Raw genomic sequence first — 23,052 nt, forward strand, 5'->3', positions numbered from 1 at the left:
TAAACAAACCACTTTAGCCAAATCAGCTAAACTATCCTGCTTTCCTTACAAGGAATGTTAATATATAACTTAGAAAATCATGAAAAGTAAAAATATTCCCTCCTTGAAGCTTTATAAACTGTGCTGTAAATGCTATTGAGCAGGACTTTTTACCACTTTCCATATGAAGTCTCCTACTTTGCAAAGTGTTCTTTTCTATATACTAATAAATAATAATGTGCATGTGTGTGTTGCTATAGATCAAACTACGGCCTCTCACATGCTAGGCAAGCATTCTGCCACTGAGCTACATCCCCAGCCTATGCAGAATAAACTTTTAAAAAAATTTATAAATTCATCTGATTTCATTTTTGGTTTTCAAAGTGGAACCTCAGCTGGGGATGTAGCTCAGTGGTTCTGCTGTCTGCCTTGCAAGAGCAAGGACCTGAGTTCAATCCCCACTACTAAAAAAATTAAAAAAAAAAAAAGAAGAAGAAGAAGAAGTGGAACTCATAGAACAAAGTTAATAAGCCCTGAGGCTGGTGAATAATCTGGTACTAGCACCACAGATCCCACTGCACTCAGATCTTGCAGTGAAGCCTAGGATAAGTCTCTTTGGGATCTGAGCACCCTTCTGCATTTTGAGCTCTCCAACTTTATTAAATGTATCTGTACAGTATTTATTTGTTGGGGGTTCCTAGTAAGTTATACTTTCTTTTTCTACAAGGAGGATGGGGACTGAGTAGTGGCTAGACTCCAGAGGCTTACTAGGCATCTGAGGGAAAGCATAGGGAAAGATGGATTCTATTTGGTCTAACAGACCAAGGTCTTGTGCTTTGCTGGAAAAAAATGAGCAAACTTTACAGTAATAATTTGGAATTGCAGGGGTTACTCTGGAGAACATTTAATTTAAGACAAAGTCACCCACCTTAAGGGAGCCCTTGAATAAAGAGATCCTGGATGTCTCAAAAACAAGGGAATGCATTCTTTAATCGTGATACAGAGGCTTCCAAAATACAGAATTGAGACAGGGCGTGATTAAAACTGGCTGGGAAAAGAGGCATGACAAGATCTGGGAACACAGGCGCAGGACAGTTCCCAAAGCCCTGCATGTGGGCTTCTTGTGAGAACTCAAGCAGGTTTTTGATAAGATGGCCTAAACCTGTCCTCAGCCTGATACAAAAAGTATCATCTACATTGGCTATTTGCCACTATGTTCTCTCTTGCATGGGATCCACACTCACACTGCAGGGTTTATTTCTTTTCCCTGCTTTTACTTGGCCCAGACTTGCTCTGAAGAGCCTGTTTCTTTTCCTAGTATGCACAAGAAGCAAGGTTTCGATGACCAGGAATGCAAGGGGAAAAATGCTCAGACTCTCAAGAATGGGTGGGGTAATCATTTGGGAGAGGCTCAAGAAACATTTGGGATGAAGAAAATGCTTTCATCTTTATTGTGGAGGTAGTTATATGCGTGTATAATGTGTCAAAGCATATTCAAGTGTACTAAAGTGAATACATATTATCATATGTAATTTATCTCAGTATAGTTGATCTCAGAATATCAAAACAAAAAAGACTCAAGGCCCACTGCTCTCAAAGGACTGGGCTTCTCCAAAGCAACTGCCTAAGGGTGAAAAAAGAAAACAGATAATTGGAAATAGACTAAGTATCTTATCTGCTCTGATGGCTCTGAAGATGTTAGACAGTTACAGATGTGCCATGGTCAACTCACTTAATTTTGGTGGGGGAGGTGGGTACAGGAATGGAACTCAGGAGCTTGCAACACTAAGCTAAATCCCCAGCCCTCACTTAAAATTTTGTCCACAGCTTCCACAAGATTGTCTCCAACAATAGGCAAATAGTCTCCAAAACTCATTTCCATCCTTTTTGTGCCTTTGAGATAGAAATGTTCTGCTCTATCTTCCCTAGAACCCAAGAGCCATGTCTTGAAATACAAACTGCAGAAGGGATGGTAAAGAAAAGCAATTTAGAAACAAACTGGCGATTGAAAAAATAAAATGCTAGTTTGATCCCCAGTACCCAAAAAATAAAATAAAATGTTAATCTTTTCCATAAATATTAATAGAAAAAAAAGCTTTGACTATCTTTGCAAGTAGTCGTAACTCCCAGAATCAGAATTTGAATACAGCTATTTTTCATAAATTAGTGATGGCCAGGTGTGGTGCACACACCTGTAATCCCAGCACTCAGGAGGCTGAGGCAGGAGGATGGCCACTAGTTTGAGGCCAACCTGGTTTACATAGCAAGTTCAAGGAACTACAAATTAAGACCCTGTCTCAAAAAAGCATACACACAAAAAAAATTAGTGAGTTTTGTATTACTGTATCTGCTACTTGGCAAAAGTTCTAGAACACAAGCCATAAGGTCTCTGTTTTTACCAATCCATATGTTTATATCTGACTTTATACATGTATGTTATATAATACAGGTGATATTTTTCTACCTCTGGATAATACTGTTAATATTAATTTGTAAAAGAGTTTAATTTTTAAAAAATTTATGTATTTATTTTTGGAGTTTTGAGTCAGGGTCTTTCTTTGTAGTTCAGACTGTACTCAAACTCACTGTGCAGTCCAGGCTGGCCTTGAACTGGTGGTAATCCTTCTGCTTCAGCCCCCTGAGTGCTGGGATTCCAGGTGTGCACCACCACACTTGGCCATTTTTTAAAATAAGTGCTTTTATACCTCAAGTATTCCTAAGAATCCAAGAAAAATAGAAACTGATTCAAATGCTTTTCAAATTCAGATGGCCTAAGTAACCTTTGGGTAGCCTTTTATTTGTATATTAACAAATAAAAATATTGTTGGTTTGGGAGGAAAAATATCTTCAGAGTGGTCTACACTAAATATATAGATACATTAATTTTTACCTAGCTTTATTGTTACTTGGTGTATTGCCTGTGTGACCTACCTGAATCTCTAGCCCTCCAGCCCACCTCAATAATCTTGTTTAAATTTAAGAGCCAGATGGCTGAAGGACAGGAGTCCCTCTTCAGGTGGGCTAGCCAAGACCAACTGGATCTATGATGGCTGCCAGAGTGACAGCCAGACAACCCCTAAATTCATTATCATCCTATCTGCCTGATATATGACTGTATAATCCCCAGCTGACAATTACCATGACTTATTGATGGCCTTTAATCCCTGCACTCTGGGAGGCTGAGACAGGAGGATCCCAGATTACAACCCAGCATTGGCAGTTTAGCAATTTAGTGAGACCCTGACTCAGAATAAAAAATAAAAAGGGCTGGAAATGTAGCTCAGTGCAAAGGCCCTGCATTTAATCTCCAGTAATGGGGAAATACAGAATACAAAAATGACCAACTCAGAATTCTAAAAAGAACAAAAAGAGGTGGTAGCTAAATTCTTAGAAAATCTCCACCCTTTTCTCAGGAGATACAAATATTCTTCCCCTTTATTAACCTATATTGCTTCATTTCTTTTATCTTATACAATGGACCCTTGACTCGTGAACTAATTCACTCATGAGGGCTGGTTGTAACTCCAGTTGGTCGACTGAAGGCTCAGGCTCCACTACACAGCCTTAAAGTCTCTCTCCTGTACACAGCAGATCTCAGTGTCCTTAGAGAGACATTGGCCTAGGATTTCTCAATTAACCCCACACAGGAAAAGATATTGTAATGTTCTTTTTAGAATTCTTTAAGGGTTGAATTGGCATCTGAGACCACCTGGGAGCACAAGCAGCCAGCATTTGTGTAATAACTCAAGACTTTGGTCATAAGTTAAAACTAAAATTTCAATTGTGACCCAGATTGTTTATATGTCAGGCCGGTCATAACACAGGGTCCACTGTATCTGTAAACTCCTGACCCCCCAACAGGTCAAGTCTCTGATTTGTGGGCTTTTTATGAGCTCTCTGCTTTTCCTGTTTTTAAGCTAAGAATAAGCTTTCGTCCACTGCTCAAATTGTGCTTGGATTCATTTGTTGGTTGATGATTCTGAGAAATAGGAAGAACCCAGTTTGGGTAAAAAATGGACCAAAATGTATACATTGGGAAATGGGAATGAAATGTTCAAATGAGAAGGGGAACAAGGAAGGGTGAGGGAGGAAAGAAGAACAACAACAAAAAAAAAGAAAATAGAAGGAAAAAAATGGAAGCAAAGCTCTTGTAAATAAGGAGGTGAAGAAGAGTCAAAGGCAGAGGGGAATGGGAAAAAAAGAAGCAAGACATTGTACATCATGTACAGGTACAAATTCCCTAAGATGAATGTTATCATTATATATATCAAAATTGTCCCAATAAATATTTTGCTTCAAAAGAAAAGAAAAGGTGTTCATTTGGGCATAGTGGCACACATCCATAATCCCAGCACTCACTAGGCTGAGGCAGGAGGATGGTCAAGAGTTCAAGGCTGCCTGAACTACATAGTAAGACCCTGTTTCAAGAAATTCCCTCAAAAAGGAAAAAAAAATGTTGGATTTCATCAAAGCCTTTTCAAATCTATTGAGACGATTATGTGGTTTTCTCATTTTTAGTTTACTAATATGGTTAACCCAACTTCATTGATTGACAGATTTTGGGGTTTTTTTTGTTGTTGTTGTTTGGTTTGGTTTGATTTGGTACCAGGGATTGAGCTGCGAGGTAGGCACAGTGCCACTGAGCTAAATTCCCGGCCCTGGTTTTGATTTTTTGAGACAGGGTCTCACTATGTACTTTAGGATGGCCTTGAACTCACTATGTAGCTCAGGCTGGCCTCTACCTCATGGCGATCCTCCTGCCTCAGCCTCCTGAGTGCTGGGATTATAGGTGTGCACCACCATGGCCAGCATTTCACCTTGATTTTTAAATGTTCAACCAACCTTGCATTCCTGATAAAACTGCCTTGATCATAATATATTATCAGATTTACTTTTTTTGGATGCAATTTAACAAACCTTTGCTTAAAACATTTTTTAAAAATTGGTAGCATTACTAGTAAAAAAAAAAAAAAAACCAGTTCATGATATCTCTATGAACAAAATTGTCAGAAAGAAAGATGACTTGAGGGTTAGCTGCTTAATATATCACATTTATTTATTTATTTATTTATTTATTTATTTATTTATTTATTTTGAGGCAAGATCTTGTTATGTAGTTCAGGTTGGGCTTAAACTCACTATATAGTCCAGGCTGGCCTTGAACTCCTCGTGATCCTCCTGTCTCTGCCTCAGGCTTCTGAGTGCTGGGATTATAGACATGCACCATCACACCCAGATATCACAAATTTTTTTATGAGCAACCCAACATAGGTGTTTAAAAATAAGCAAATTAAAAAGATATAAGTAAAATAAGAGTTTATAAATAAACATTTTTAAAAAAACAGTTTCAGAACGTCCATGGTAACTTACACTCTTAAGGTTATACTAACTTTAATTTCCAAGGAAGATAAAATACTGAAACATTACTTCCTGAATATAAGCTTATTTATATTTGAGGAGTTCAGAACATGCTGCCACCTGCAGAGTGCTACTCTAGCATACTGACTATTTTGAGTTAAAGGTACTTGAAAAATAGCAGAAGCAAAAAACAAAGCAACAATAAAAAGCTACTCTGACATTCCTTTTTTTTCTCAAAAACAGGAGAAAAAATTCCCATCTTTTAGATGTCCTCCCTGTGCGAAGAGATATCAGGCTCACATCAAGGATTGAAAGTTGAGGCCAAGAAAATCTGTACAAAAGTAACCCTTATCTGTTAAACCAACCTTTATCTCCCTAGTAATTTCTCCATTTGACTAACCAATCCAAGTTCTTCTTGAGACTTTCAAGATTTACTATTCTTTGTCTAACTCAACCCCAGCTATTGTTTTGGGGTCATTTCCTTGCAAGGGCTCCCATGTCACATAAAATATATATTAAGTAAATGTATATGTTTTTGACTATTAGTTTGATTTGTGTCGATTTAATTCTCAGATCCAGTCAAAAATCCTGAGGACAGAGATAACATTTTGCCTTTTCTACAGCTTCTTATTAAGTTAACAAAGACAGTTGGTCTTATTAATAGACTCTGCTTGCCACAGTGAGAATCTATACTAAAGGGAGGCCTATACCTATGAAAGTATAAGATAATATCTTCATAAAGTTGACTAATCTGCTCATACAGAATGCTGATGTGACAGTTCACAATTGTACATTTCCTACTTTTCTCTGTAAAATAAATTCTACTGATGGTTAAAAATCATAAGCAGAATACATTACTAAAACTACTAAATTACAAAGAGAAAGGGAAACAACTATATATAAACATATACAAAGAAAACAAGAGTGTTTTAATAATGAAAAGTATTTTCATTAAGGAAAAATATTTTTGTCTTATAAATTAAGATAACTGATTATTATAGAAAGAGACATAGGAAAAGAGTAAGGTAAAACCTAAATGGACACAGAAAGGTAGGGAGGAGTTTGTAGATGGGGAGGGGAGGAGGGGGTGAAGGGAGGGCAGGCTTAAGGGGAAAAAATGAGAACTGAGACCTGTCATGTAGAGGTACAAGATCCCAACAATGAATGTAACTGTACTGTATCCCTAAAATGTACCAATAAACTCAATTAAAGCTGAAAAAAAAAAAAGTAGGGAGGAGAGAGAAAAAGGAAATGGGAGAATTTTATACAGTTAAGCTAGTTAAAATTGAGTGATTTTTCTACAAGGATTTAATCCTGAACCATAATGTCAAAAATATATTAATGTAAAAAAACTAGAATTTTTCTTCTCTCTGCTAAAATGAGTTTCCTTGGGTTATTGGCATGCTTTTCATAAGAGATTATAAAGTTTATTTAGTTTTGGGTTTTTTTTCCTGTAAAGTAATTTATCCAGAAAGCAAAGATCCTGCTTTATCAAAATAATTTCTGTGTTTCTTCTTCAAGTCTGATACTTAAAAGAACTGAGTCTTCTCTAGTAAAGGAGCTAAGGCTTTTTTCTTTGCTTTTTTTTGTTGTTGTCTTTAACAACTATGAAACTCTGCAGTTGCCTTTAAAGTTTTGTCAAATTAACTAAATATCATTTCACAATGGTTGTGATCATGTTTAACCAAACGTTTTAATATTTTGAAACTTTTGACAGTTTTCCACAAATCCAACTCTAAATGATGTCTTCCTGCCTCACACTAACTTTAGGATTTTCCAGAGAGATTCTGAAAAGTCTGAAAACTGTTCTCTCTCTTAAAGAGAGGAACAAAGACAAAGACATATAAACAGAGAAACAAAGATTACATTTATTTAATTTGTTAAATTAAGTGGGAAACATTGTCAAGTAAAAAGTAATGCTAACCAGCACAGTGGTACATGCCTGTAACCACAGCTACTTGAGAGTCTGGGGCAGGCGGGCTGCAAGTTTGAGCCCAGCCTGGGCAATGTTGTTTGGCACTGTCTAAAATGAAATTCAAAAGGGCTTGGGGTGTCGCTTACCTGTGTAGCGTGCATAAGACCCTGGATTCAATTCCCAGCAATGCAAAGAAAAAAAGAATGCTAATCTCCCTTAAGTTATATTTATGTATACCGTATGTGTTAAAACATACTACAAAAATTGCATAAACTTCCTTAAAATTGCCAGTGTTCTTACTGCCACATTATATCAGCTATAATTCTAGTTATCTTAAAATGTTGTATATCACATAAATAAGCAATTTTTTTGTCAATTGCATTAAAATGAATTCTCATGGACATTTAAGGTCTTTTTTCATTCCAGCAACTGTGACTGTTCTACTCTGATGATTTCCTAAAAGCTTTTGCAAGCAGCTATGATACAAAATTAGAAGAAATTCATAGAAGCCTGACAAATACAGGTTTCTGATAACCCTGAACTACAGTTGTTCCCAAACTAATGCTATAAATGAGGCTGGAAAACTTGTCAAAAACTTCAGGGAAACCACCAGAGCAGTTCACATATGAATAGCATTTGGGCCTGCAGCTGCTACACAAAAAACTCACTGGACACCTGATATCACCAGAGATCCTATATGCGAAGCAGGAAAAATCCTTTGATTAAAACTATATTGAAAAGCTGGGGGTGCTGGTGCATAACTGAAGTCCCAGCACTTGGGAGGCTGAGGCAGGAAGATCACTGTGAGTTCAAGACCAGTATGGGCTACACAGTGAGTTCCAGGTGAGTCTAAAGTACATAGTGAGACCCTGTCTCAAAAAAACAAACAAAAAAACAAAACAAACAAACAAAAAAACAACAAAAAAATCTATATTGCAGAATGTCGGGGATTTAGCTCAGTTGAACGGCATCTCCCTTGCAAGCACAAGGTCCTGAGTACGATCCCCAATACAAAAAAGCCAAAAACTGAAAAACAAAAAAACTACATTGAAAGAAAATGATATTTCTATGTCAATAAATCAGGAATTGCAACCCAAAATCTTAAGAGACCTAAAAGATCACATCAGGATATTAGACCAGATTATAGAAACACAATTAACTGATCTATTTAGTTGATTGAATCTTGGTTCTTGTGGACCTTGGTTTAGGCTATTGTTCAAACTCTTGGCATTATTATCATTATTATTATTATTATTATTATTATTATTATTATACTGAAGGTTGAATCCAGGACTTTTTCACTGAGCTATCCATAGCCCTTTTAATCTTTTTTTTTTTTTTGAAACAGGATCTTGCTGCTTGAACTTGAAATTCCCATGCCTCAACCTCCCAGAGTGTTGGGATTACAGGTATGCACCATCACATCCAGCTGGTATTATCTTCATATTAGTCATATTGATAATCTCTCTGTACATTGTATTCCCTCAAGAGTTTTAAATGCTTTAGTACTAGCAAAAAAAAAAAAAAAAAAAAAAAAAAAACCCAAAAAAACAGACCTGAGAATCAATGGAACAGATTGGAAGATGCAGAACAACTCTGGAAATACTCAGCCACCTTATCTTTGACAAAGGAGCAAAACACTTTCACTGGAAGGAAGATAGTCTCTTTAATAAGTCAGGGATTTAGCTCAGTGGCACCATGCCTGACTCACAAGCACAACGCCTGAGTTCAATCCCCCATACCAAAAATAAATAAATTAACTAATAAATAGTGCTGGGAAAACTGGCTTTCCACATGCCAAAGATTAAAGCTAGACCCATATTTTTCACCATGCACAAATCTTGAAATGGATCAAAGATCTAAATATTCAAATGGAAACAATCTGCTGGAAGACAGAATAGGTAGAACTCTCAAAGACATTGGTGAGGGCAAGGACTTTATGAACAAAACCCCAACCTGACAGGAACCATCATAAAGAATCAACAACTGGGACCTCATCTTATTAAAGAGCTTTTGCACAGCAAGAGAAACCACTAACAGAGTGAAGAGACAACGCACAGGGTGGGAAAAATTTTTGCCAGCTATTGCTCAGACAAAGGACTTAGAATATATAAAGAACTCAAAAAAATCAGATCCCTCAAATTTAAAGACCCAATTCAAAAATGGACATCTGAAACAAATAGACATTTCTCAGATGAAGAAGTAGAAATAGCAAATAAATACTGTCATTGGTGAGATGCAAATAAAAATAACACTGAGATTCTATCTCATTCCAGAAAGAATGGCTGTTATCAAGAAATCAACCAATAACAAATGCTGGCGGGATCTGTGGGGTAAAGGAGAAAAAAGAAACCCTTCTCCACTGTTGGTGGGAGTGTAGACTGGTGCAACCACTGTGGAAATCAGTGTAGAGATTCCTCAAAGAACTAAAACCAGAGGTTCCATTTGATCCCCCAGCTATTCCCCTTCTTGGTATCTTCCTGAAAAAATTAAAAGCATCTTACCATAGTGATAGATGCACACCCATGTTTTTAGCAGCTCAGTTAATAATAGCTAAATCTTGGAAACAGCTTAAATGTTCATCAATTGACAAATAGATAAAGATGTGGAGTTTTAAAAAATACAGTGGAGTACTACTATGCCATAAAGAAGGATGAGCTTGAGATATTTATAGTTAAATGGATGCACCTTGAAACCATACTCTAAAGTGAAATAAATTGAATATACATGTTTAAACACTGCATTGTTTCTCTGGTGTGAGAAACTGAAAGTGGAAATAAGGACTAAAATGTACAATAGACATTGTGAAAAAGGAAGAAAATGTTCAAATGAGAAGGGGAATAGAAGAGAGGGGAGAGAGGAAAAGGAAAGAAGGGATAGAAAAAAAGAGAAAATAAAAAAATGGAAACAAATCTTTTGCACATGTGGGGATGGGGAAAAAAGAAGCAAGATACATCATGTACTGGTACAAATTTTCTATGATGAATGTTATTATTACATATATTTAAAATGTACCAATAAATGTTTTGCTAAAAAAAAAAGTTTTAAATGCCAGCAGCCAGTAATTTAACAAATTACCTCAGTGAGGCCTGAACAAGAATTATAGGGAAAAAATTATTGAATGAAACCTTTGATAAAGGTGTGTGACATGTGGATGTCTACAACCACATGTGGTGACTGACAAGAGCACTGAAGAGCTGGTCATTCAGTTCAAATGAGAGAATGACCAAAAGTGACTGTTAAGCCTAACCTTCAACTGGATTGGCTTGGGAGCTGCCTAGAAGAGTAGTAAGCAAGCCACTGGATGTGCATGGGTGGGTCACAGAGACGCGACCTTGAGTAATCTGGACCCTAGACATTTCCGCTCTGGTACTGCTCTGCTTTTCAGCTGCCACAGACGAAGCAGCTTTGCTCCCCCAGGCCCTTCCTATGGTATTTTTACCTTAGAGCCAGCCAACCAGGGACTGAACTCCCCGAAGCTATGAGAAAAATGAAACATGTCCTCCTTTAATTGTGAGTGTCATGTATCATCTCAGTGACAGGAAAGCTGTCTACCACAAGAAGGGAGGAAACTATAGAAGTAAAATAAAAACGGAGGCCACAGTTTAGATATACCCAAGACCAACTTCCCATAACCACATAACTAAAACTTTCATCATTTTTTCCTTGAGACAAAAAGCTCTAATTATAAACAAAACATAATTTTCTTTTTAGCATAATCTAATGAAATTAAATCAATTAGCTATAGAATAATCTACTTACACAGCTCTGCTTGCCTTAAAAAGAATGCTAATATACATCAAAATCATTTTAAAAGGTCAAAATACTTCCTCTGTTATCCTTTATAAACTGCTTAAGTGGGGCTTTTTATCACTTGGTTTGAGGTCACCCTGTTGGCAAATTGATCTTTTCTAGACACAAGAAACATTTAAAAATTTTTAACTTGATCTAATTTTTGCAATATAATGCAAATGAATTAGAAATCAATCAAAAATAGATAACTTTTTAAACGTCTGCTTTGAAACTTCAACATATTTTCCTAAATCACTGATGAGTTAGAGAAGAAATTACAATATAAACTGTAAAACATTTAGAACTGAATGAAACAGGAGGATTGCAAGTTAAAGTCCAGCCTGGGCAAGATCCTATCTAAAACAAAACAAAATAAAATGAATAGTAATGACTCTATGTGCTTAAAACTAGTAAATCTATATGTTTAATACTAACAATCGTTTGTAAATGAAAACAATGAGATATCCTTCCATGTTTATCAGGTGGGCAGAGATTAGAATACTATACTTGATTCTAAGGCAATGTTGTCAAGGAATTGGAGAAACAAGGGATTTTTGTTTTTGTATTTTGAAGAGCCAGTGATCAAACCCAGGGCCTTCTGAATACTAGGCAAGCTCTCTAACACTGAGCTACACCCTCTGCCCAAAGGTTTCACACATTGCTGGTAGAAGGGTAAACTTGTGCACCCATTTGGGGAACAAGGTGAGAAAAGTTAGAGTTGAAGACAAACACATAAAATTCCACTTTTAGATATAAACCTTAGGCCCTTCCTAATTAATGTGTTCAGACTGCAGAGTCCATGAATCCCTTTTACTTGTGCACAAGGAGACACAGACAAGCACATACATTGCAAGATTGTAATAGAATTTTTAAAAAGGGAGTAAACTTAATACCTATCAACAAAAGGACAGATAAATGTACTCATTAAAGTTAAATGTTGTTATAATCCATTAAAGTAATAAGGACAACATCATTTATATAAACTTTTTAATATTGCAGAATGATCTTATAACTTTTATGGATATATATACACACACACAATCATTAAATACAAGTGTAAAAAATGCATGCAAATAATAAATGTGAAATTCAGGATGAAGGTTATCTTTGGGGAAGATACTGGCTTAAAGACTTCAATCATGTCTTTGGTGTTTTTTTTTAAATTTAACTTTGAAGAAATAGGTGACATAGTAATAGTTGATAAAGGTTGGTTGTAGATCCCATGGTGATTTATCATTCTCTTTCTTGTTTCCTGTGTTGTTCACAAAGTAAAATAGGAAAAATATAAAAGATACAAAGCAAATACTAGAACAGGAGCAAGATATTCTCAAAAACAAAAAAGACACACAGAAATGCTGTCAGATAGAAGAAAAACCATACTGATTAGAAAAAGGCAATTGCAGGAATCAAATCCCACTGCTTCAAACACTCTCACCACTGCAAACCACTCTCTGTTTCAAGCCAATTAACCCAGTCTCTTTCTATGATTTACTAGATGAGAGAAAAGAATAAAGGCCTTTGATGTTAAACTTTATTTGAGGCCCAGAGTACTTGAGGCATAAACATGCCCAGGGGAAGTTTTTAGATGCAATTCTTTCAACAAACCTGATAATAGCTAACATTTATTTAGTACTCACTACCAGCATGTATGTAAACCACTATGCTAAGAATTTTGTGTGGATTATCTGATTCTGTTTTCACAACAACCCATCTGGCAGATGGTTTTTTTCTCTCTATCTTGCAAATGAGAGAACCAAGGCTGGTCATCGGCTGGTAGGGAGTGATATCCTGAGCAGTTTGCCTCCAGAGGCCTCACAACTCCTTCTAATATGCCAGGCAGTCAGATGCTAAGGGTCCAGGAATCCATTAGGTTTTAAGCAAAAAGCAACTTAACTGTGCTGGGGATTTGGCTCAGTGGTTCCACTGCCTGCCTCACAAGCAGAAGGACCCAAGTTCGATCCCCCATACCAAAACAAAAAGCAACTTAACTGACAAGCTAATTCTGTTACAGACAGTCCTGCCTGCTCAACAGAATAGTCGCATAAAGTTTCTAAATATACAAAAGTCCCATACTACTTAATAATGTAAATTTATTGATAAAACAAGTAAGTGCATTAAAATGAAGTTTATTTAAATTAAACTTTCCCTTCTTCCTCAAGTGGCAGATTACAGTGGGAAAGACAATTCTGGTTGGTGTCTGTTTCTCCACTTTGTCCTCTTTTTGCTCATTATTTAGGTAGATTTGGTTTCTGGCCCCTCCAAGTTTGAGATAATAAAGAGGAAAGGAGAAAAGGTGAGAGACAGGAAAGGTCTTTCCTAGTTCTGTAATTATCATCTTACGATAATCTATTTTGTATTCATAGCAATTTAATTTTAGTCTATTAAAACTTTTTCCTGTGAACTGCAGTCTCTCTCCACTCCTTTGTGTTGTTATCATCATATAGTTTATGTGCATTGACAGATTTCTAACTATTGCTTTACACAACTGTATATTAAATCAGACAGAAGACACAGTTACAAACAAAGCACTGCATTTATACTGTATTTTATGTTTACTTATGAAGTTACCTTTGCTGCTATACTTTATGTTACTTTACTTCAGTCTGAAAGACTCCTGTATTATTCAAGGTTGTCCAGAGAGACAGGATCAAGAGAATATAGATATATGAGAGGGTTTTTATTAGGGGAATTGGCTCACATGATGGCTGGGCACATCCCATTACAGGCTATCTTCAGGCTGGAGACCCAAGGGATGCCAAAAGTATGACTCAGGCCAAGCACAGAACCCTCAGGGAAGCAGTGATGTAACTCTCAATACAAGGTCAAAAGCCTGGGAACCTGGCGGAGTAAAGGTATGTTCTGGCATCCAGAGGCCAGATAGCCTGGAGTTCTAATGTCCAAGGCAGAAGAGGAGTGTATCCCACCTCCAGGGAGAGATCAATTTGCTTTTCCTCTGTTTTGCTCTATCTAGTCAGCTGAATGTTACCTGTCCTGTACCAAGGCTAGAACTTCCCCATTTAGTTCACTCAGACCCAGGTGCTAATCCTCTCTAGAAATACCCTCACAGACACATTGAAAAATAATTATTTACTAATTCTCCAGATATTCCTTAACCCAGTCAAGTTGACACTAAAATTATCCATCACAATTTCCTTTAGTGGTTTTATAGATCAGGCCTGATAGCAACACATTCTCTCCACTTTTGTTGATACAGGAATGTTTTATACTTCTTTCATCTTTCAGAGGTAGATGTATCCTTTTAAGGATACAGGATTCTTGATAGACAAATTTATCTTTCATCATTTGGTATGTGATCCCTAGGCCTCCATAGTTTGTGATATGAATTTACATAGGTGCATGCTGCTAACCTACATCCCTGGCCCAAAATTTTGGGGGGTGATTACTAGGAGGCAAACTTGGGGCCTTGCACTTGCTAGGCAGGCACTGTGATGATAAGAATTCAGATCATGTTTATTATATTGAGAATCCTTTGTATATGATCAGTCATGAGTCATGAGTCACTTCTCTCCCTTCTCTTCTCTTCCTTTCTTTTCCTATTTTATTTTTTTTCTCCTCTTCCTTTCCCTTCTCTTATGAGACCAGGTCTTGCTATGTTTTCAAGACTGGTGTGTCAACCTCCTGAGTTTAAGTAATCCCCCGCCTCTGTCTCCAAGTAGTTAGATGTGGCTTATTTTGCAGCTTTCAAGATTCTCTGTCTTTTGATAGCTTGGATCTGACTCTTTAGTTTGTCCTACTTGGAGCTCATTGAGATTTTTGGATGTGCAGATTAATGTCTTCCATCAAATTTGGGATGTCTTGGGCTATCCTTTCTTTAAATACTCTCTCTGCCTTTTCTCCACCTCTTTTTTTGGTTTACTCTTTTGTGGTATGCTTTATATGTTGGTGTGCTGTGTGGCTCACAGGTCTCTGGGATACTGATTTTGTCTTTTATTTTTTGTTTTTTGTTTTTTTCCTCTATCCAAATTTACTGTTGAGTTCTGCAAGCAAAATTTTCATTTCAATCACTGCTCTTTGCAACACCACCATTTCTTTTTAATAATTTACATCACCTTATTCTATATTTGCTGTGATATTATTCTTATATTTTCTCTAACATCTTTAGACAAAACTTATTTAGTACTTTGAACATATTTAAATTAGCTAATTTAAAGACTTTATTTAATAAGCCTAGCATGTAGGATTCTTTGGAGGCAGTCTCTACTGAATATTCTTTTTCCTCTGTATGGGCTATACTCTATTGTTTCTTTGCATATACTCTATTGTTTCTTATTGTTGTATTAGTCACCTTCCCATTATGGGGACAAAATACCTGATACCTAAAACTTAAAGAAAGAAAGATTTATTTTGGCTGATGGTTTTCAGGAGAATTTAGTATATGGTTCATTGGCTCCAAGGCAGAGACATCATGGTAGCAAGGCATGGCAAAGGAAAACTCACTGTTCTACCCACGGCAGCCAAAGAGCAAAGAGAGAAGGGAACAGAGGACAAGAATACACTCTTCTAGGTTATAAATGCCCCACCTCTAACCAGGCCCCACCTCTTAAGAGCATATGCAGATACTGAACTCATAAAAGGAAGAATCCACTGATGAATATAGCACTACCATGATCTAATCATCCTTCAAACTCATGAGACTTTGGTGGAAATTTTACACTTGATCTTAGCCAAAAGGCCGAGAAGCGATTGGTGGAAATTTTAGATCTAAACCATAATATTGTTGAAAGCAGGACATTAAGAAAATGAAACATGGCAATACTGGAAGTAAAATTCTTCCCTTTTCTCAGAGTGAATTGTTGGAGGGTTTTTGTATTAATTTTTGCTTTTTTGGTTATTATTTGCTTAATGAGTTTTCTAAACTACTTCTATAAAATATTTATCCTTTGTCATGTGTGGCGCTAAATACACTGCTCAGCTAATTTAGGAGTTTGTGACTTAATCAGATGAAGATTTCCTTACATGGCTGGTACCATAAATTCTCCAACTTTGCTGAAGTGCTCTATGTGATAGAGCATGGCTTCAACACTCAGTGAGGCAATCTTAAACTTTCTTAGCCTTCAATTAATTCTTGTGCAGAACCTCAAGGTTACTCAAAGATGAGAGCTTAGATAGTCTCTTTTCTCTGAGCATACATGCATCTTGGAGATGTGCACCTCCCTATGCATGAGTGTGTCCTTCCAGATTCCAAGGAATATGATAGAGATCATCAAAGTCACTTATGGAAATGTCTTTCCACAGCCCCTCCTTTCAAGATTTTTAGTTATCCCATCACATGCTCTAACTGCATGGTATTCACTACTACGTGCAGTCCACAGTATTGAACCACTACTTCTGATCATTTTCAACAAATGTCCACAGGAAAAAGACTGTGCACATTGGATGAATATTGAGTGAGATCAAATAATGACTGCCTTTTGATAGTGTTCTATAGAGAATCACCAGACAGGTCAAAAAAAGATGGTTATCTGAGAGTGAGGCTTTAAAGGAGCCTCAACCTAGTTCTTTCCTCTCTAGAAGCTGCCAAGTCACTGTTTTTTACAATCACAGGCTGATTGCTTTCAAGGGTATCATGCAATCAGGGCAGGGAAATGAAAATGAGGAAAATTAAAATGCCACAAAGTTCACTTTTCTTAAAACATTCAGTCATTTGCTGCAACCTTTGGTTAATTTCAAGAATCCTGAAAAAGTTTATTTTGATAATTTTTGACAATGTTTCAATTGCTTTTATTAAAGGTAGAACTTTTTGGAGATTTTTTTTTGTACCAGGGATCGAACTCGGGACCTTATGCTTACAAGGCAGGTGGTGGAACCACTGAGGTAAATAAATCCCCAGCCCCAAACTTTTGGGGATCTTTATTGCCCAATTTTTGCTGATCATTATTAAAAATAATCATTATTAAAGATAAAAACATTCTGAAATCCTTGTGTTGTCCAAGATAATAAGGATATTAGCTTTACACTCTGTGATGGTTAAGCTGCATTGTCAAGTTGGGCTTGTGAGTCACCTAGGGGATTAGTAAAGCACCCTTCTGGTGTGTCTGGGTTGGTCATGGATGTGTGGCTCTAGGTAATATATCTGGTCAGTGGTCTCTTTGGTACTATTCCTTTGCCCCATTTTTTGGCAACCACTAACTAGGAGCTTTATTCTACCATGCCCTCTGCCATGATGTTCCTCCCCTTGAGCCAGCTTGCCATGGACTGAACCCTCCAACACTACAAATTGAATTAAATGTCTCCTCCTTTATGTGAGGGGGTATCAGCTATTGTGTCCCATTGATGGGAAAGTTGACCAATATACTTTTAAACATATATGTGCTACATTTTTCTTCAGTGCTGGGGATCAAACCCAGGGCCTTGCTCATGCTAGCCAAGCCCTCGATCCTTGAGCTGTAACTCCAACACCATATGTTAAAAATTTAAAGGAGGGCCAGGGATTTATCTCAGTGGTTCCACCACCTGTTTTGCAAGCACCAGAACCTGAGTTGGATCCCTGGTACCAAATACATACATACATACATACATACATACATACATACATACATACATAAAATAAAAATTTAAGGGAAAGCACTAAGAAAAGAAAACCAGGGTATATAAATATTGAAATATTAGGATGAAGGTTGAAAATAAAAACTTCATTCTTATAAAAGTACAGAATAAGATATAGAAAAATGCAAAGTTTATCATGAAAATAAAATAAACCAAAAATAATAATATATCCAATATATGAGTAATCACAACAAATAAAATGCATTAAAGTAACTGAATAAAAGGCAGACATTCTAAGTTTGCTTCAACAAGAAAGCTGCATGACACTTTGGAAACATACATGAAATATAAGTATACAAAACATTTGAAAATAAAGACAGGGCCAGGGATTTAGCTCAGTGGTACCACACCTGCCTCATAAGTGCAAGGTCCTGAGTTCAATCCCTGGTACAAAAAAAAGTGATAGAAAAACAAATATTCTAGTATATATTAATGAGAAAGAACATAAATATAATATAAAAAATGGTTATGAGGGCAAAAAAAGTTAAACAGCATTATTAGGAATAGAAAGCTCAGAATACTTTAGATCTTTGATATATTTTGAGTTAATATTTAAATATGGTATGAAGTAAGGATCTAAGTTCATTGTTTTGTATGTGAGTTTCCAGTTGTTGTCACAGCACCATTTACTGAAAAAAAAATTCTTTACCCACTGGTTTTTCAACACCTTTGTATCAAGTCACAAGTTTCCCCTACAGGTTTAATAGGTTAACTGTCCAAAGAAGAATTCCTAACTTCCCATTCTGTAACATATATGTAAAGGTCTGATTCAATTACATGGTACACAATTCATTAAGTTCAAGCAAGAATTTAGTAAGAACTAGAACAAGCAAGCATGGGCCAGGGATGTAGCTCAGTGGCACCACATGTGGCTGGCAAGCACAAGATCCTGAGTTTGATCCCCAATACCAAAAAAAAAAAAGAACAAGCAAATAGAAAAAAAAAAAAAACTATGATGAAAGGGAATGAGATAAAAAAAACAAGATTGGCAAGAAAGGGATATCTAGTTCATATAGGACCTGTCAAGTCCAGATATGTGATTTGGGCTTTATTCTAAATGCATGGGGAAGCCATTGGATAATTTTGAGCAGGAAAATAAGATAAAATGACTCGCAGATTTAGAAGATCATCTCACTACCAGGTGAACTTTGCAGCATAACGTGACAACAGTGAAAGCAGGGAGCCCATCAGGATGTAATTGAAATATATAGGTAAGAGATGATGACAATTTAGATAGAGTGGTAGTAGTGACAAGCGAAGAAGCAGAAAGATTTAGAACATGTTTAGGGGTAATGATTTGGAGGTAGAGGTACTGCTTAGGGTGCTATGCAGAGGGACAAGCGAACTTAACTATGTTTCTAAGTTTATGGCTTGTATAACTGGATGAATTATTACTTAATTACCTCCCTCTGCTGAGATGTGTAAAAGTAGGAGAGGAACCAATTTAGTATGTTGGGTGAGCCTGGAATTGTGTAGAAGACAAGCCTAGGCCCTGAGCTTTAGAAGAAGAGTCATCACAGGTGTAATTAAGTTGAATGTGCTCTGATGTGTCTTGCATGTTGATAAATATCATATGTGATTGAGAAGGTAAATAAAAGATGAAGCATGTGAAAAAGGTTAACTGGGGATTGAGGGTGAAGAGGAAGAGGTAAGGAGGAGATTTTACCTGACTGTGTGGTTTAGAAGCCTTCAAAACTGGTTTGTGGCTGGCATTTAGAAAAGATTGGAGGCAAAGCCTAAGGAAACCCTAAAATGTTGTGAGCAGTGCTTGATGTGCTTATACTGGTCACAGAAGACCAGAATGCTGATAGGAATGCAGATAGTAAAGGCAAGGGTCATGAGGATTCAGCTAAGAATGAGGACTGTATTGGAAACAGGACTACAGGCCATGTGTGTGTCATCATAGCATAGACTCTGTCTACATTTCGTCCATGTCCTAAGATTTTCTGTGAAGCTAGATTTAAAGGTGGTGGATTAACTGATCTGCTGGAGGAAATTTCTATGGGGCCCAATGTTCAGGCTATGGCATGTCTAGTGTGGGCTGCTTTTAGACAGATCCAAAGAGAGAGCCAGGGTCAAAAAGAAGTGTGAAAAAATTTGTAGTTTCACCAGAAAGGAAGCCCCTGCAAAGTTGAGGACAAGGACAGCCTGGCTACTGAAAAGATTAGGATTAAAAAGAGGCCAAATAGTTTGTATCAGGACAAGAGAAAAAATGTCTTGAAGGCATCTCCGGAATTGGCCAGACCCCAATCTTCACAGGTTTAATGGCTTAAAAGGTTAAGTTAAAATATTTGACTCTGAGAAGATATCTCCTGGGTGTCCTGCACTTTCAGACACCTAGAGAAGTGTTTCCTCAAGTTCAGCTATCCAGGTCCTCAGAGGTTGCTGCAGTCAAGGTCCAAGAAGACAAGGCTACTGCTAGAGCTTGTGGCAGAACTTAGCATCATTCAGAGGGAAGAATGCAAGAGTTGTGGGGTCATGAAGGCTCTCACCTGTATTTCACAAGGCCTTGGAAGCCAGGGAGTGTGCTTGAGAGGGCAGTGCATGATGCTGTAAAAGTGAAGCCAGAAGTGCAGTGGAGACCCCAGGAAGTTGGAGATGCTAAGAACACGAAATGTCTTCTGAGGAAAATGCAAGCAGTGAGAGGAGCCAATCTTCAGAAAAACCAACTGGGCTGTAACTAGCAAGGTTGTAGGGGCAGTGCTGTACAACCCTTTATATCTCACACCTCACTACAACCTGCCCGAGTGCTGGATATGGAATGACAGAATTCAATGTTTTCCTTGCTTGGGTTCAGTCTTGCTTTGGTCCCATTCCTTCCTATCCCTTTTATTTATCTCTTTTGCAGTAGTAATATTTATTCTGTGCCATTGTATGCTGACAAGTATTTAACTTTTTAAAAAATTTTACAGGGACTTGAAGCTGATTTTGGCTTGAATCTCAAAGGAGACTTTGACTCAACTTTTCAGTAATACTGGGATGGTTAAGAATGTGACAGCCCTTAGGGCCAGGAATTTAGCTCAGTGGTTCCACTGCCTGCCTCGTATAAGCACAAGGTCCTAAGGTTGATCCCCGGTACCAAAAAGAAAAAAAAGAATTTGACAGCTCTTAGAGATGGACTAAATACATTTTGCATAATTAGAGGGACATGAGTCTTTTGGCGATCAGAGGCAGAGTTTTATGGTTTAGAATCTAAACTGTCCCCCCAAAGTCTCACGTGTTTGGAAGGTGATTGGACTATAGGGGCATTTTACTCATCAGTGGAATTAATGTGCTCTTAGAGATATATGCCTGGTGGAGGCAGTCACTGAAGATGTGACCTAGAGAAGTGTATTCTTACTCCCAGCTCATCCCTTCTCTCTCTGCTTCCTGGCTTCTGAGTTGAGCACGTCTCTTTTGCCATGCCCTTTTACCATGTGTTTCTGCCTTGCAGTCAGATGACTTTGGAAAGAACTCACTGAAAGCTATGAGACAAATTAAACCTTTCCTTCTTTAAGTTATGGGTCTCAACATTGAGTCCCCCTGACAGGAAAGTGACTGATAAAGGCCAGGAGAATGTGTTGAATGTAAAGGATGAAGTATGGGCCCCTATACGTATGCAGAAAGGATTATGTACTTTTCTCAATTCTGCACTATTGATATTAAAAAGACCCACTGCTACATTGCATAATCAAGATAGTCTTTGGGAATAAATTATATATTTTGAATGTGAATGGACACTCAACTGGAGCCACTAACCCAACAGACCTTATATCTTAGAAGTAAAGGCCTGGGGATTTAGCTCAGTGGTTCTGCCACCTGCTTTGCAAGCGCAAGGTCCCAAGTTTGATCCCCGGTACCAAAAAAAAAAAAGTAGGTATATTGATCAATTATTTATCTATATCCATATTATCTCCAGGGCAAGATACTTGTAATATATTTACAGCATTGTTGGGAAGATTACATGAATTATCATTTTTATATAGACTGGTATATAGTTACCTAATAAAAGAAGGCAATGTAGCAGGACTGTAGATGGGTATTTAGGCCACTGTAACTTATTTGTGCTTTCAGGGCTTGATATTGATAGTTAAGAGATATATGTAGGTATAGATATCAACAATTATGGATGCTGACAAGCCTTAAGATATGCAGATGGCAAGCTGGAGACCTAGGTGTTGTAGAAGTTCTAATTTGGTACAGTTCTAGGCCAAAGATCAGCATGCTTAAGACCCAGGAAGATCCAATGTTTCAGGAAAATAGTGGCAAAAAAAAAAAAAAAGTGATGTACTAGCTCAAGGAAGTCAAGGAGGAAATGGCAGCCTTTTTGTCTTATTCAGGCTTTCAACTGAGTAGACAAGGCCTACCCATAGCAGTGAGAAAAAAATCTACTTTCTGGGTCTATCAATTCAAACGTCAATCCCATCCAGAAACATGTTGGACCAAATGTCTCGGCATCCTGTGGTCCACTCAAGTTGACTCATAAAATTAGCCATCGTGTGCCTTACAAGCACACTGAATGCTCTCTGTCACATTTGATATAAAGATTGGCCTATTTTGTACCAACAGTTGAATGTGACTGTTTACATGCCTCTTCCTTATACTTCCTTGTCTCTGATCTGCCAGTACTTTGCCTAGGCTCCTGATCATAGACTACTACTCAGGAATCTGCATATATTTTTATCTATGGTCACTTCACACAAAGTGGTTGACCAGCTGTACCACTCACAATTTGCTTATTGGGAAGATTTTCTCTGGCCACCCTTGTTTATTTTTTTTTCTTTTTATTGAGTTTATTGGTACAATCTAGGTATACAATACAACTATATTCATCATTGGAATTCTGTACCTTTACATAATAGGTCTTGATTCTCATTTTTTCCCCTTATCCCTGCCCGCCCTTTGCCCCTCCTCCCCTCCCCATTTACAAACACTTTATTTCCATTTTTTCAGTTTCTCATATTTTTTTCCTCTCCCTTATTGCTTTTCACCCACACTTCCCACTTTCCTTACACCTTTAGCCCTTTACTTCCTATTTCACATTATTAATTATCTCATTAGGATCCTGTGTACTATTATAGTTTTTCACACCAAAGAAACTATTTGGTATTTCAGTTAAAGAAATCTCTGTATGAACATTAAAAATAGGGAATCCTAAAATAAAACTAAAAAGGAAAGTAAAAGAGAAAAGGCAATGATGTAACATTAAAATAATCCTTAATTCTGGAGATGAAAATGGTCCCTGAACATATTTAAATTGCTTCTCGCTCTTATAGTCTTATCTTATTCTTTTTTTTCATTATTTATAGAATACTTTATTAGTTTCTGTAATCAAACCCACGTAGATGTGACCTTACATATTTAGTACATTGTGTTACCCCTGTACACATGGAAAAAAATAAAATAAAATAAATTAACATTTCTAGACCAATATGGTTGTCCATTTCTGTACAATGCCAAGT

The 23,052-nt window shown here is 37.1% G+C and overlaps 1 long non-coding RNA gene across 1 annotated transcript in view; it reads right to left on the minus strand.

Annotated features, from left to right (window-relative positions):
- Window positions 1–12,198: 12,198 nt before the first annotated feature.
- The window catches only part of LOC104867338, a 24,693-nt gene continuing 13,839 nt past the window's right edge, over window positions 12,199–23,052 (minus strand). The window contains exon 3 of the long non-coding RNA XR_781735.1: window positions 12,199–12,296. This is a non-coding gene — a long non-coding RNA (uncharacterized LOC104867338). The remainder of the gene's footprint in view (window positions 12,297–23,052) is intronic.

The sequence above is a fragment of the Fukomys damarensis genome, unplaced genomic scaffold, assembly GCF_012274545.1.
Source record: "Fukomys damarensis isolate Sample0158 unplaced genomic scaffold, DMR_v1.0_HiC HiC_scaffold_16, whole genome shotgun sequence".
Classification (NCBI taxonomy): domain Eukaryota; kingdom Metazoa; phylum Chordata; class Mammalia; order Rodentia; family Bathyergidae; genus Fukomys; species Fukomys damarensis.